Source organism: Rhinopithecus roxellana, chromosome 9 (assembly GCF_007565055.1).
Source record: "Rhinopithecus roxellana isolate Shanxi Qingling chromosome 9, ASM756505v1, whole genome shotgun sequence".
NCBI lineage: Eukaryota > Metazoa > Chordata > Mammalia > Primates > Cercopithecidae > Rhinopithecus > Rhinopithecus roxellana.
The window spans coordinates 30,528,932-30,546,017 of record NC_044557.1 but is presented as its reverse complement, the minus strand read 5'-3'; positions in this window follow the sequence as shown (position 1 = coordinate 30,546,017).

Below are 17,086 nucleotides of genomic sequence, written 5' to 3'. Positions count from 1 at the left end.
ATGGTTCATTTACTCCTTCAACAAATATTTATGATGAACTCTCAGCTATGTCTCAGGAACTGTGCTGAAGCACTGAGGGTGCAACGGACAGCAAGACCTCACAGTCCCTCTCTCCATGGAACTTACTGTCTAATGCTAAAAACAAGACAATCAACACACAAGCAAATCATTAAGAGTGTGCCATATCTGCCCAAAATGCGATGGGATCATGTAACTGGGATGTGAGGGAAGCCTGTTTAATCACCATAAAGAGTGTTTAATCTGAGATTCGGAGAAGGAACAGGCATTTGACAGTGAAGGGGCTGGGAATGGAAAGCACATTCCAGGCAAAGGGATCAGCACAGGCAGAAGCTGGGAGTGGAGGCTTTGAAGGGGGACACCGGGTGGCCCTTTTCTTACTCAGTGTGCCTGGTCGCAGAGCGCTTCCCTGTAGCACTCCTCCTGCCACCCACCTCCACCTCTTTCATGCAGATATTCTGCCATTGTGGCAGAATTTCTATCACTGGGAAGAAAACACTGTTGGTTAGCTTGGCCCTTCTGAAGGGAAACACTGCTTGATCCCCAGCCTCTCATCCCAGATAGGCCCCATCAGAGAAATGTGCTTGTGTCTTGGAAGGAGAAAAAAGAAAAATTTCCCTAGAGACATCTTTCTTAAACCTCAGCATCTCATGGGTTTTACTCTGGGAACTCAGGCTCTGAGGTAACACACTAGATTGAGGATGCACAGCCAAGGCCTTCCTGGGTTTCCTTGCTGCACGGAAGGGCCAGTTTCTCCCACTATTTCTCTCTCAAGGTTGCTGCGAGGGTTAAGTGTGTACCTTTGCCTAACTCGTAAGATCTGGGCACTAAAGGTGGGTTCCCATTATTATTTTATTTTATTTGTTATCAGTTAGAGACAGGGCATATTTTTGTGATTGTTATTAGTCTAGTGACATACCAGCCATTGAGGTAATATAGTATGGCCTAATACAGAATGTTACTAGTATACATAACACAGAATCACATAATATACTTTATTTTAATGTAGTGTTCCTTAAAATGGCTTTTTGATGTAGTTTTACATCACACAGGAAGAAAAGGAATATGCTTTTGAACACTGTTTTTCTTTCAAAAAAGAATTTTAAGGCCAGCATGGTGCCTGTAATCCCAGAAATTTGGGAGGCCGACGCAGGTAGATCACCTGAGCTCAGGAGTTGAAGACCAGCCTGACCAACCTGATAAAACCCCATCTCTACTAGAAATACCAAAAAATTAATCCAGCATGGTGGCAGGTGCCTGTAATCCCAGCTACTCTGGAGGCTGAGGCAGGAGAATTGCTTGAACCTAGGAGGCGGAGGTTGCAGTGAGCCGACATCACACCTCTGCACTCCAGCCTCGGTGATGAAGTGAGACTCTGTCTCAAATTAAAAAAAAAAAAAAAAAGAATTTTAAGAGCCACAGCTCAAACTTAGGATCAGATCATCATTTTTAAAGGCCAGCAAATACAAAAATTAAAGAATAAGCCTATTTCTAATTGCTGCTAATTATTATTCGCTTTTCATAAAAGTAGATACCTGAAAATCGTTCCTCATAGTCCCATCAACACTTGAGACTGTGTAGGTCAGGGACAAGGTAAACCACAAATTGCTTAAATATGTACAACCGATGTTCTTTTAGACAATAAATCAATGTGGCAGTCCAAGGGGCACACCCAAATACAAATAATACTTTATATATTCCCACACTAAGATGACCTGGGTTTCTAAAGTGATTGGAGTTCTACAGTATTACTATAAAGACATATCCTTTTCAATAAACTTGCTGAAACTCATATATCCAAATGAGGCTTCCCCTCAGAGTGGTTACTATGGGAGATGATATACTCATTCTCACAGAGGTGTTATTTCTTAAAATATTCTGGCTCTGTTTTCAGAATGGTTCCCAAGATACATTTTTGAAAAAACTGCTTGAGAATGATCAATGTATCATTTATTCTATAATTATATCTTATTCTAAAATAAAAATAAAATTTGATCACTCATCTTGTTTTGCATCCAATTTCTAAACCAGGTTTCAAAAATGGATCCAATTTCTAAATATGAGGATGCTCCATTCAGAGGGATATGTATCCCACTTCAGGTCTGTGGGCTTACCAGGCTCAAGTTCACAAACCAAGGACACTCCGTGGTCCCAGCACAAGGGTTAGGGAAAGTCACCATGCAGCTGAGCTTTGATGCCTTAGGTTCAAATTCATTCATTTATTCACTCACTATTTGTCTTTATTATTATGCTTGTAATGAGGCAGGGAGAGTGCTAGGTCCTGAAATTAGCACAGTGATGAAGACATAGCCCTGTCTGTGATTTTATAGTGCAATGAGAGGATAGACAAGAATTAGCAACATCTTTACCTACACGTATAGTGAGAATTATAGAGAAATTATGTATTTTCTTTTACCAGTTTTTTTATGCTACTATGGGTTACTCGTATCATAAAAGTATTATAAATACATTTCCATTTTAAAGTGTTCATAGTTTATAGAGGGCAGTTCCTCACTGGCTGACGTAGTCCCCTGACTTGGGGTGTCTCTTTGGCCTGAGGGCAGGACCATTAGCCCAGATCTTCCCCACCAGTTCTGCTGATTCCTTTCCCCGGCCCTGCTGTGGTGCTCTTCGGAAGTCTTCGTTTGAACAAAGTTTCCAAGGAGCACATCAATCTAAGAAACTGGCTCACGTCCTACGTAAATGATTCACTGTCTTTAAACCAGCAAATCCTTGAAAAGACATCATACATAGTGCTTTAGTTCAAACACTTTTTGTTGGAAACAACAGAAAACCCAATTCAAATTCAAACTGACTAATTAAAGAGGAGGATCCTTCTCTTCCCTTCCTTTCCCTTCCCTTCTCCTTCCTTCCTTCCCTTCTCCTTCCTTCCTTCCCTCTCTTCCTTCTTCCCTCCGGTCCTTCGTTCTTCTTCGGCCTCCTCCTTCTTAGGATTTCCTTCCTTCTTTCCTTCCCCTTCTTCTCCTGCCTTCGTTCCTTCTTTTTTTTCTCCTTATTTCTTTCTCTTTTCTTTTTCCTTTTTTCTTTCTTTTCTTTCTTCTTTTCTTTCTTTCTTTCTTTCTTTCTTTCTTCCTTCCTTAATGTTCTTTTCTTTTTTCTTCCTTCCTTGTTCCTTTCCCCTTCTCTCCTACTTCTTCTTCCTTATTCTTTATCTTCTTCTTCTTTTTTTTCTTCTTTCTTTTTCTTTTTCTTCCTTCCTTAATTCCTTCCTTCCGTTCCTTCCTCACTTCCTTTCCTCCTTCCTTCCTTCTTCTTTTCTTTTTTTCTTTCTTTTTCTTTGTTTCAAAACGCAAAGCCAAATGGGAACGACTGAACCAGTTCCCCAGTTTTTCGGCTCTCACTGGCACCATGGTGGCCCCCCAGTAGAGCTCCAGAACTGTCTCCCCTGGCTTGTTCAGCCCAGAGCCTCTCCCCTACTTCTCCTCAGGGGACGTCTCAGATGGGGCGGGTGGCCTGGGAGATGGCACACTCTACAATTGGCCCTCTCTGAGTCCCTGTCACACCCTCAGCCAGTGGCGAGGGGAACCGGTAACAGGAAGCCTCAGCACCTCAAGGAAATTAGGGGTGTTGTATACAGAAGAGGGTGGTGGGTCCTGCACAGGGTGTTGTATACAGAAGAGGATGGTGGGTCCTGCACAGGTGAAACCAACATGCCTCAGTTCTGGGGACACAGAGGAATATGTGAAATTTGTGCAGTTGACAATAGGTAGTGTATAGTTTCCTCATAGGAAGTGGAACAAAAACAGTTCATGAGAAGAGGACATCAGCATGCAGGCCACCTGTCTGTGCCTCCCTTTTATGGGCTTTCTGGGCAGAGCTGTGGTGGGAAGCCTGGTGTTCTCTGCAGGCGGACGCTTACCTTCTGTGGAGTCTCCACTCAGCGTGGTCATACTCAGAGCAATCAGGCCTAACCAGCGACTCTGCTTGATAAAATATTTAGGTATTCATTTTGTTAGAGGTTAACATACTTCTGAGTACTTGTGAATCAAAATGCAAAACCGAAAACAAAATCTAGGCTATGATCATTAGTTACTTGAACTCGTTAGATTTTTTTTTTAAGTTCTGGAATTGTCCTTAGTTTGCCCCTTTCCCCTATTTCTGCCTGTAAATTTCCTGGGCGGACGTCCCTGCTCACTCCTTTAGCCATCTTATCCTGAGAACACAAACTTTGGCCTTTGTTCTGTGAAAAGCACCCGGGATTGTCATCTTGTTAGCTGTGCATCTTAGGGAATATACTCTCCTCTATCAAATTGAAAAACTGTTATCATTTACAAGAAATGCCACCTCATGCAGAGGTCACTGTCGGTAAGTTTTAACAAGCTGTGCTGTACATGGTGTGCTCTTTGGAGAGACAGGCCCATTGTTTCTGCTGACCTGTGACTGCCTGGTGTGCAGGGAGCACTCCAGTGAGGGTGTTTGCAGCTGCCATAGGCTTCTGTGTGGTTTGCATCCAACCTTGTGTTTTATCCAAAGGGATATCTATTTTATCTGCAAGGTCTCAGGATGGAAATGAAATCAGGGTGCTTAAAATACCAGCTTTGGTGAAGTAAGAAGCAACAAACAAGACCCGCACGGCAAGTTCATGTCCGCTCTATCCACACTTTCAAATCCCTAAATTCTAGAGTAAAATTTCTCTTACAGAAGTATGAAAACACGCACGCATATGCACACACAGGCACACACACATGCACATCTGGTTAGAAACATTTACACAGAAAACTCTCAAACTCTTTTGGTTTTAACATTTAAAATCTTCTAAAGTGTTCACTTTCCAATAGCATCTAGAGCATCATTTAATCTTGTTTGACACAGAATGATCTCGCAGCTCCTCAGCCTTTCTGGGCCTGAGGTGGGAGATGTACATGTAAATGACTTCAGACATGCCCTGCAAATAGGATTGTTTTCACTTAGTCTCCACTCTCGGCCGGTTTTCCAGCAAACTTACTGCTATCAACTGAACATTTGCATCCTCCCAAAGTTCATGTGTTGAATACCCACAATATGATGACATTTGAAGATGGAGCCTTGGGAGGTAATTAGGGTTAGATGATGTCATGAGGCAGGTCACTAATGATGAGATTAGTGTCCTTATAAGAAGAGGAAAAGAGGCTGCGTGCAGTGGCCCATGCCTGTAATCCCAGCACTTTGGGAGTCCAAGGCGGGTGGATCACGATGTCAGGAGTTTGAGACCAGCCTGCCCAACATAGCAAAACCCCATCTCTACTAAAAATACAAAACTTAGCCGGGACGTGGTGGTGCACACCTGTAGTCCCAGATACTTGGGAGGCTGAGGCAGGAGAATTGCTTGAACCCAGGAGGCGGAGGTTGCAGTGAGCCAAGACCGCGCCAGGGCACTTCAGCCTGGGCGATAGAGCGAGACTCCATCCCAAAAGAGAAAAAAACAAAAATAAAAGAGGAGGAAAAGATACAAGAGGACATGTGAGGGCACAGCAAGAAGGTGGTCATCTGCAAGCTAGGAAGAGGGCCCTTACCTGGACTCGACCATGCCAGCACCTTGATCTTGGACTTCCAGCCCCCAGAGCTGTGAAAAAGGTGTCTGTTGTGTAAGCCACCAGCCTGTGATATTCTGTTATGGCAGCCCAAGGTAAGACAAAATTGTGTCCTGAATTACTGTGAATAGATATACTTATCTAGTGGGTACAGTGTGTAGATAGTTTCTAGCCCATGGAAAGTTACAATGAGTTTTGCAAAAAGCTTTATTTCAATAAGTCAAGCTCAACACAGTGTACAACCATTTAGGGAAACTTCTCTTCTCCTGGGTTCCCGGTCCCTCTCACCCCCTCCCTTCATTAAGCTCTGAAGTGTTCCCATTCCTGTAAGCATGTTGCACAATGGAAACTGTAGTTGCTCTAAAGGGCGTTGGACTGCAGACTTCCATAGTGAAAGGGATAGGAATGTGCAATGCAGAGCACGGATGGTCTACCTAGGTCTTTAATTAACTGCACATGTCTATACATCTCTACACCCCATTTGAAACAAAGTGATTTTTACAACTATAGTTAATGTTTGTAAATTAAAAAATAGAAAGTCTTAAATTCATGTAAAGTGAATACTGGGCAGTATGTATGCAAAATGGGTTTTCCCAGATGAAGTCACAGTGTGAACATTTAGATGGGTGGGTTTTCTCACTGCTTTCTCAGTGGGAAAGTTAAATAGAATAATGGAAAATGCAAACAATTTTTGACAACAATTAAAAAACAATTTTTTTAATGTGGAGGACATGCCACTATGCTGTACATGATTTATTACCAAGTGTTCTCTATTATGAATCATTATCATAAGCATCTGTAGGAAGGAGGTTGCTACATGTGAGGTATGGCAGGAACAGGAAGGCTTGGAGAGGAGGAAGTTTGATTTGGTTTTCCTAGGATCTGAACTGAAACTAGGGGAGAGGAAGGGGCAAGGAACTCGAGGAGGTGGGAGTTGAGTCCTCTCCGCTCTACTCACTTGTTTGACTTCTGTTTGTGCTCCACAAGGACATGCCAGGCCTGCAGTAATTCTTATTTAAATAAAAATATGAATTTTTATTTATAAAAATAAAAATTGTTATTTACAAAAATAAATAAAAGAAGTTTTCCTGTGGTAAATAATTTTCTTTTTCTTTTCTTTTCTTTTTTTTTTTTTTTTTTTTTTGAGACAGAATCTCATTCTGTTGCCCAGGCTGGAGTGCAATGGCATAATCTCAGCTCACTGTAACCTCTGCCTCCCAGGTTCCAGTGATTCTCCTCCCACAGCCTCCCGAGTAGCTGGGATCACAGGTGTGTACCACCACGCCCAGCTAATTTTTTGTATTTTTTAGTAGAGATGGGGTTTCACCCTATCGGCCAGGCTGGTCTTAAACTCCTGACCTCAAGTGATCTGCCTGCCTCGGCCTCCCAAAGTGCTGGGATTACAGGCGTGAGCCACTGTGCCCAGCTGGCAAATAATTTTCTAAAACTCAGGCCTCCTTTATGGTGACTGTTCATTCTGCTGAGCATCCGAAATGACCCTTATTGAAAACAAAGGGTATAGTGAGGAGGAGGGGATATATAAGGCTTCACAGAGTTCCACTGTATACGCATATGAAATCCTCACAAAATAATTGATCCACACCACTCAGTAGGAGCCAACAGCATCTCCATTACACAGTTGACAAAACCAAGGCTCAGGGAATTGCAGTGAGTTGCTGAAGATTCATCACAGGAATAGGAAATGGGAGTCAAATTGTCAAATCCCCAAGCCAGTTCTCACCCTCTTGCTGGCTGCCTTCTTGGGGGTGGAGGGCAGGGAGTGGTGGGGAAGGGGTCCCCAGTGCTCCCCTGGAGCAGACAGCAGATGTGAGTTCTTGTGACTGGGCTGCAGAGACTAGAGTTTTATGTTCTCAGATATTCCTCAGCCTCTGCGGTTGACTCCAGTCTAAGTTCCTGATTTGTTTGGCTCTGGGAGACTCCACCCGGGGAGTGTTTGCTGGTCTCCACTGTTTTATTTGGTTCTGTTGTCTTTGTTCTCCAGATAGGGTTGGTGGCTGATGCATTCTCTAAGTCCCCATGAAAAATGAACTCTGAACTTGGGTAGGGGGACCAGCTCTTCAGAGAGACCACCCAGGACCCAGCCGCAGCAGCAGGACAACAACTTTATATATATAGTGTACACATGCATGTCATATACCTATATATAGATAGTATGTCCATGCCACATATGTATATATTTGTTTATATGATAGACGTGTGTGTTATTACCTTAAGAAATGAAAACTATGTGCTTATTATTTACTTTTCTGTTATAGAAATATTACTAAACAAAAATAAGACTATTGAATGGTAGCAACTGGTAGTAATTAATAGTTGGATTAGCTAAACAAATAATGTATCTCAGGAAAGCATAATATGTGTATCATGTTTCTGTCATTTGACACAGCAGCTTATTTGACTTTTCTCTTTCCTGGATATTTTTGTGTTGTAAGCTCAGGTAGGATGTATTTGGGACACAGTCAGTGAAGAGGATGGGCCACAGAGTCAGCCTCCACTGACATCCCCTCCCCAGCCCCTCAGCGTACTTATGGGATCTTCAGAAAACCGAGTTCTTGAGTTCCCTGCAAAAGTGCCTCCTGACTTAAATACCTAGGAAACATTTTTCACTAAAATTGTCTCTCGGAGATTAAAGGCTCCGATGAAAATCCCACAGAACATGCTTATGTCCATTTAACCTGAAGTTTCCTCTAAATTTGATTATAGAACATTCTTTTATTTTTTTCCCCCATTGACACTTATTGGTAATAGCCAACAGGTCCTACCTGACCAGCCCATCCCTTACCAGTCCTGCTGGCCTCCCTGCAGTTTATTTGATCTGTCTCTAGCCCAGATTGCTTCTCCAAGGTATCTGCAGGGCACCTCCCTCACTTCCTTTAGTCTTTCTCAAATGATTCCCTGAGCAGGCCACTCCCTCTCTCTCCTCCCTGTTTTATTTTTCTTTCCCTAAGTGCATGCATCTAACATTTTATACATCTGACCTATTTAGCCTATTGGATCTACTCTCTGTCAAGAAGCCAGGCTCCTTATGGCTGTGAGCATCTATTCTGTCTAGGGGCTCACTGCTGTATCCCTTGGGCCTAGAGATGCTTGGGTCATCATAGCAACTCAGGGAAGAGAGGTGAGATGGAGAAGGTAAAGAGGGAGAACCACAGCACACGTGTGTGGGGAGCCTATGAAGGGACAGGACATAACTGATGGGAAGCCACCCCACTAAGCCTTTCTGGTCTCTCCCCACAGATGAAGAACCCTAAAGTGCTCCTAGTTCTCTCTACTCCACATCCATTCAGTAAACATTAAGCACCTACACCCCGTACTTGCCACACAGTTAACTAGGGCCTGGCGATACAGAGGTGAGGAAGAGTGCCCATCTTCAGGGAAGTGATTTCTAGTGGGCACCTGCACGTGGGCAGAAAGAGGGACATTGAGCAGAACCAGCCTCGACACCAGTTGTGTCACCTTCTCACCTGCAAGACACTTCCTTTCCTTCCCTGCCCCTTCCTTCTAACTTCCTTGCCTTGTTACTTTCCGTGTAATTTCCGATTCTGTCCTTTCTTTCCTTTCCTTTCCGCCTTTCCTGTCCCTTTCCTTTCCTTCCTTTCCTTTCCTTTCCTTTTCCTTTCCTTTTCCTTCCTTCCTTTACTTCCTTTCCTTTCCTTCCTTCCTTTCCTTTCCTTTCCTTTCCTTCTCTCTTTCCCTCCAAACCTGAACATGTGAAAAAGCAATCCAATCAAAAGGAAAATAGTGTTAAGAGCAAGGAAAGAAGATCCTTTCCAGTTCCCTTTGAACTGGAAATCAGCCTTATAATCTGCTTGTCTGCATAGCATTTCATATCTCCCTGAACAGACCCAAAAAATCACCAGGATTTAAGTTTTGGAAATAACTGTAGTGTAATTTGACCCTCAGCACATTTGTCTGGAATACATTCCTTAAGAAATCCAACATGTGCATATATACATGGCAGAACGCTCAAAATTCCATCTCAACCATTAAACCGCTTATAAAAGGTATCAGGTGGGGAATTAAACCTGAAAACATTTGGGAACCCAAAACGCTATCCAGATCTCCATTCATAGATTTTTTTTTTTTTTTTTTAAATCAAAAGAATTCTCAGCAGATGGTAGTAAGTCCATAAACTCAGAGCAAGGGGTCTTCAGGAAAGTGAGTTTGTTTTAGATCAGATGCTTGAACACCGAGATGCTCTGAGAAATCTGAAACATGGATAAAACACACCAAGCCTTTGTCCAAATCAAGTGGAGTGATTTTCCTGCAGCCACAGGCCTTAGCCACACATTCCTAAACCATGTGCAGCTGTCAGCTCACTGAGGGGAAACAGGGAAAGCCGTTAGTGAAAAACCACATGCCTATGAAGTTAATAAATGAATGTCTCAACGTTTTCCACCGAAATAAAATGCTCAGTAGCTCAAGTCCTTAAAATGGCCTAGAACTCAATAGAGGAAAGTGACGTGACTCATTCAGAGGACCTGTCTGGGAGCTGGGTTTGCGAGGCACATAAATACCTCACCTGGTTGCTGTTCTCCATCTATTACAAAAAGGAGGAAAGGACTGGAAAAGATTACGTATGCCTAGAAATCCTCGAAAGCTTCAAACTTATTTACACTTAAGAAGGCAAAACATGCTAAGCCAAGCATTCTAGGAGGTGGTGTAATGAGATTCTCCCTCCCATTTTCCCTTTTTCCCCAGTTGAACTTCCATATGTTATCAATTACGAGCCACCACAGTTTTATTCAGTTGAGGGAGCAATTGCATTCACGCATGGCTTGTTTCCCTCTGCCCCAGTGAAGAGAATTTCCAGAGAACGGGATGGTGAACCCGTGGTGAAGAGGTCAGTGTACACACATTGAAACGCTAAAATGGGAAGTGTTTCTGAGGCCAGTTTTCCTGGAAAACAGTCTGCCGGGAGGGCTTCAATGGTTAATACCCAGTAGCCCTACCCCGAGGATATATTTTCGCATAAAGGGTAAGTGTTTGTATTTTGGCAGAGAAAAGGAGTATGCTACTCATTGTCCTTTGGGACAAATACGAGGGTGTCAAGATTCAGCTCATGTCAACAGTCTTAGATTATTATTTCCCATGCCCCACCCCGCCAGCAGAGCTTCCCTGGCTCTGGGCTATGGTGCAAAGTGAGTAGGACTTCCCCTTCCTTTGAAGGCAATTGCACAAGGAGTGAAAAATACTTGCTTGTAAAATCTCTTTGTACAAAGAATTTCATATTCTGGACCCCCATTACCTCAAACACGCTGTCTGGTTTATTTTCCAAGAACTAATAGGAAGAAAACTCTTCGATGTCAAGCCCAGTTGCCTCTTGTAGAACAACGGTGTCAGCAACAGAGACAGGGGAGGCAGAAGCGCATGAGCTGGTGGGGGCTCCACAGCCACGAGGTGGGATTTAGTTGTGGAGTCACATTTGGATTCTTCCATTCATTCCAACAGTACCTACTCTTCACATAGAGAGAGAAGGAGCCCAGAGCAAGATGAGAGTGGAGAGAATGAGGGCAAGGGGCCTGGTCGTGAGGGACTCCTGAAGGGCCTCACAGGCTGAGGTTTGGCATTTTTAAAGAATTGTTTCATAACTGCAATGGAAACCACAGAATGACACCATGTGATTTCCGCTTTTTAAGGATCGCTTTTGGTAGCTTTCTGGGAATACACCGAGGGAAGCAAGAGCAGGGTGGACACCCACTCAGAGGCTATGGTGGTGGTCCTCATGACAGATCACAGTGGTCAGAATGCATTGGGACATTGAAAGTGGACAGAGGTTGCAACTTCATTCCAATCTGCCGAGTTTGTCACAGTGGGCAGGTACAACTGATTGCGTGTTTTAAATTTCTGAAAATAAGCCTCCAAAAAGTTAGAGCTTATAATTGTGGTTCTAAAATGTATCAAAGTGTTTTTAAGTATCTGGCAACTACAGTATTCTCACCTGATTTCCAGTTAGCAACATGGAAAATCATCTGTGAAAGTAAAGACTGTAATTTTGAAGTGCACATGAATCATCTGGGGGACACTCCTGAAAGGGTGGATTCCTGGTTGGTCTCTGTTTCCTACCACCCCCTCCTGATGGGACAGCATGGAGGTCTCTCCTGTGTGACAGATTGGATGCACTTCAACAGAGGCTGTAACCAGAACAGGATAAGCTGTACCGCAGTAAAAAAAGAACCCCACACTCTCAGTGGCTTAGAAGGATAACCCTGGATTGACACAGTCCTTCTGGGTTAGGATGGAGGCCTTTGTTCCACACTGTCCTCATTCAGGATCCTAATGGAAGCTCCGCCTTCTGGGACTCTGCTGGTTGCCATGTCAGGAGGAAGAGAAGATAGACAATCGTGGGCTGGCTGTTTATGCTGCCTCCCATCTGTAGCATGTCGCTTCTGTTGGTGGCTCACTGGCCACACCTAATGCTACGGGGTGTAGAAATGCCATCCTCCTATCATCCTGGAAGGAGAGAGAAGGGGATATCAGAACCAGTGGCAATGTCCACCTCAGCAGACAAGGAGGTAAAGGAACCAGACCTGGAAAGATGGTTCTTGAGATCTTGAGGATCACTGGGCATCTATGGATGGTGAAGTTAATAAAATAATAAGATAGTGGTACTCATTTCCAAAATTGACAAAAACTTCCTTAGAGAAATTTCCTCATCTTTATTAAGTATTTTATGTTTGCTAGGATTAATTAAAAAAGTTAATGTATATTAACAGAAAAGCTCTAAATCAAAGTTTCTTTAAATATCTGATACATAGTTTTTGAGTCAAGGGAAACTGCTTGAAAATAACAGAGTTGGGTGGGCGCAGCGGCTCACGCCTGTAATCCCAGCACTTTGGGAGGCCGAGGTGGGTAGATCACAAGGTCAGGAGATCGAGACCATCCTGGCTAATACAGTGAAACCCCATCTCTACTAAAAATACAAAAAAATTAGCTGGGTGTGGTGGCGGGTGCCTGTAGGCCCAGCTACTCGGGAGGCTGAGGCAGGAGAATGGCGTGAACCCGGGAGGTGGAGCTTGCAGCGAGCCGAGATCGTGCCACTGCACTCCAGCCTGGGTGACACAGCGAGACTCTATCTCAAAACAAAACAAAACAAAACAAAACAAAACAAAACAAAACAAGAGTTTATGTTATTCAGGTTGCTCCTATTTGGCACGATGGAATTGTTAGCCTTGTGAAGCTCCACTGTTCTTTGATCCAGGATCCTTCACGGAGTCTGAGCATCTGTCTCCCTGTTCCAGCCCCTCTGCCAGTTCCCTTGCCTTACCGCCCCGGCTGTGTCCATCACCTTATTCATCTGGATCTCTGTTTTCTGTTTTGTACAGTAAGATGGAGAGGGACAGTTTATTACTAACGTCCCTCTCAGAAGAATCCAAAAACATGGGTCCTGATGTGATCCCATACGCTCAACAGTTTTGAGTCACTCACTCTATGAAACAATCACAAACCAGTATGTTCAACAGTGTTTTAAGTTCTGAGAAATGTTATGAGACGCAACTTACTGCAAAGAAGCAAAAGTGGCTCCCGCCATCCTAGATATTAAAAATTCATTTTCATATGATAGAATGAGTCTTAATGTTTTATGAACCTGGGTTTGTGTTTCGCTTTTTCCATTTACTGGATGTGTGCCTTGGAGAAGAAACTTAATCCGCAGCTTCCTCATCAGTAAGATGGATTCTAATTTACTTCTGAAGTTCTTGTGAGAATAAAGTGAGATAATGTGACAAAGTGCTGAGCATAGTGTCCATCTAAGACACGCTGATAGTTGTTTCATGAATGTCACATGAAAAGAACGTTCAACTAGTAAAAGACTATCATAATCTTTACCCTCACAACTTTGGATGGTATCTTGGTGTGAACTTGGCCACATTCAATTCTGTCAGCCTCTGTCAATCTGAAAGTTTAATGAGGCTTTTTCTGGAGATTCCTTCCATTTAGAAAAGAACGTTTCATTTCCTTCCCCAATTACACTCTCTCAGGTAGACAGAGCCTAAAATGCTGTTCCATTAAGTGTTTGGCCCCCATTGGACCTCACTTGCTGCCCTACTTGCCCACGAACCCTGTCTTCTCTGAATTCTCATATTCTTCACACATCATCCTAATGCTTCAAAAACAGTTATCCATGCAATAAACATCCTATGCTAAACTATAAACAAACTACAAATGTTGTTTATAGTTTAGCATAGGATGTGAGGCCAAGGGCTCACATTCATTCGATGGCCTCCCCCCGTTTTTCAGGTGAGGGAATGACGGCATACTCTGAGGCAGGTGAGTCCCAGGTATTGGAGGAAGGGGTTCTAAAAGGCAGCCGAGGCCCATCTCCTTCTGGCTTTTCCTTCTCCAGAGTTTCTGCCAAAGCAAGGGGACAGGACCTGAACACACAGGAGAAACCCTCACGAAGGTGGCCTGTGCAGAGCCACACATGCAGCCACCCAGCTTGGGGTCCTTCCAGCTCAGCTCTTGTTCAGCACTGTAGAAAGTGACAGAACCCGAGTTATTTTACAGGGCTAAGTGGACAAGTCTGGTTTGGCGTGTTCAAAATGCTGATGAGATTAGCCATCTCTTCTGACTACCGAGTTAGAAATCTACTCGGTTTATCTGGGGCATCCTTACCCTCTTTACTCCTTCTGGTCAGAACATGCCAGCTACACCTGCAAGGATGGGAGAACACAGTGATGATGCTGACTCATCAAATAGTCAAAATGTGTTTACTGATTGTTGAATTGTGGCCATTTTTCTCTACCCTTCTAAAAGTCCTTGATCAAAACCGACAGGATGCGATTTTAAAATATGGCACACACAAAGCTGAAAGCACACAATTCGAATGTCCTTGTCTCTTTGAACTCAGTGGGCTGTGTGTTACCCACAGTGGAAGAGCTGAAGTCTTTTTTTCTAACTTTATGGGCTCCCATTTAGGTACGAATGAAATCGCTGAAATTTTGACTGCTTGAGGACTGTTTTTTTCACACAGGCATCAGTTAAAAATACCAAAATGAACGTAAGGGCCCTTCTGTGTGTAAGCATAACACACTCAGTTTGCCTCTTCTTATCTTCAACCAGACTGTAGGGAGGGCATGCCTTCCTCAAAACATTTCGAATCAGAGTTGAGTTTCAAGTTCCACTCTGCAAATTTCTCTGGGATCTTGGTTAAGGGGCATAATCTCCATGGAACTAAGTTTCTTCACCTCTAAAATGGGGACAAGAACTATCATTTTGGGTTTATTGTGGTGACATTTATAGTTTAGCATAGGATGTGAACGTGAAAAAAAAAAAAGTCAGTACATACTGATTAAGCACCTATTATATACCCTGGGCTTCTGTGTTTGCTGCTTGCTGCCCAACTCTGGGACCACAGTTTGCATCACAGTCATTAGAGATTTGCATGTTTATTAGGATGTTTTCTTTTTTTTTTTTTTTTTGGCAGGGAATAAAATGTTTTGAGGAAGGCACACCATTTTAAAATTCACACAAAGCACTATTTAGGCTAGAAAAGGCTGGGTCATGGCCATGACAAAAAATATAATCTAGTGGGGAAAGGCAACATGGAAACTCAAAAAAAAAATTGCACTGATTGATGGTTGTGTTGAGTATTGAAAGAGCAAGTGTCTGTGTGGTCAAGGAAGGAGGAGAAAACATTCCTTCCAGAGTGAAGAGCTACTGAAACTCAGCAGCAATGGAAGTTTTAAGATACGTCCACAAGTTACCTTGATATTCCTCCCTTTAAAATATGTGCCTCACTCCTCTCCTTGGGAGAGTGGGCTATATTTAGTAACCTTCGAATGAACTGATTGTGATGGACAGCCATCACACATATTGAATGTGTGTGATGCAGGACACTGAACTGTATGAGGCATTGTGGCATCCTCCTTGCTCCCTCTCCTTGGTCACTCCCTCTAGGGGGAACCAGATGTTATAAGGATTCTCAGGCAGCCCCTGGGAGAGGCCCATGCTGTAGAGAATTGAGGCCTCTTGCTAATACCTTATGAGCCATCTTGGAAGTGGTCAAGCCCCAGCTGCCATCTTGTCTGCAGCCTCGTGAAATACCCTGAGCCAACACCACTTGGTTAAGCCACTCTAGCATTCCTGATCCACAGGAACTACGAAAATAATTGTTCATTGTTTTAAGTTGCTGAGTTTTGGGACAATTTGTTACATAATAGATCAGAAATTCAGTGGTGAAAATTTTCCAAAGGAAACTTCCCTTTGGTTGGAGTCTGGGGGCCTGGGCTTGGTGACCGAGATCTGACAGTCATATGCCCCTCTGTTAATAGGAAGTTAGGATTTAGCCTGTCAGCAACTATTCAAGCCAGAGGAAGTCTTTACACAGGGGAGTGACATGATCAGAGTTGATGATGATATTTCTGGCATGAAATGGAATGGGGAAGAGGCCGGTTGGGGTGAGGGAGACTTCCAGTTAGGAACTTCTAGAATCAACAGTTCAGGTAAGAGATGATGAGAACATGAACTAAGGCAATGGCAGAGGGGTTGCATATGGGAGGACTGTCTTAAGATTTGGTGGTTTTCAGAAAGCAACAGGTAGTTTCCAAGGCCATCCAGTGCAATCATGTTTCATTCTGCATTGTGTAGGAAAAAAAATGTGAACTATATGACACCATATTTATACCAACATTCACACACACACACACACACACACACACTCTTCCATGAGCTTAGAAGAATGAGCCCGTCACAAAGAGTACTTCAAAAGAATGCCACACTCTTAGGATTTAATATTAAGCATTTGAAAAAATAGTTCTTTATAGAAATGCTAGTTCAAGAACAAAAAGAAAATAAAGAGCGCCCATCTTCCATTGGAACCAAAAGCCTTACATTTGTCTGTTGTACTAGTAAGGCCACAGAGGATTAGACTGAATTATAGTGGGGTGATTTATAGGCCTGTCTGAATACAGATTGCACACAGTATCGAAACACTGGAAGTTTCAAACACTGTGACTCAAATAGCACAAGCAGTGATAGTAAATTAGCTAAGTGCTCATCTCCCCAGACAAGGGTTTCCTTAGGAAAATAATATCTATTTTTGGTATTTCAGTAGCTCTAGAAAGAGATGAATACTACTGAAAGAGACGAATATGTCAATGCTAAGTCATGTATGTTTTAAAAGGCCACATTTCTACACAAATGGTAGGAAAGGAAAATTTGCTTCTTTTGTTTTTTTTTTTTTAGAAAACTTATTTTTATTCTATTATATTGAACACATTGTATCATCCCCACTCATAGCTGCATTCCAAAATAGTTCTTCTGGGAAGCAGGGTTTTAGTTTTACTGAACATGAATAAAAAAACCAGGCAGAATTCAAAACCAGGAGAGTCAAGGAAGCATATTTGCTTTTGAGAAGGAAAATATTTATAAACAGTAATAGTTGAGAATCATATAATTTGTTTCTGAAAATTACCTTTTAAAGAGGGCTTTATTTTACATTTGCATAGTATATGGAATTTTGCAAGAAACATTAATTTTCAAATAACTTGATGTAATAAATAATCATGGAATACTCA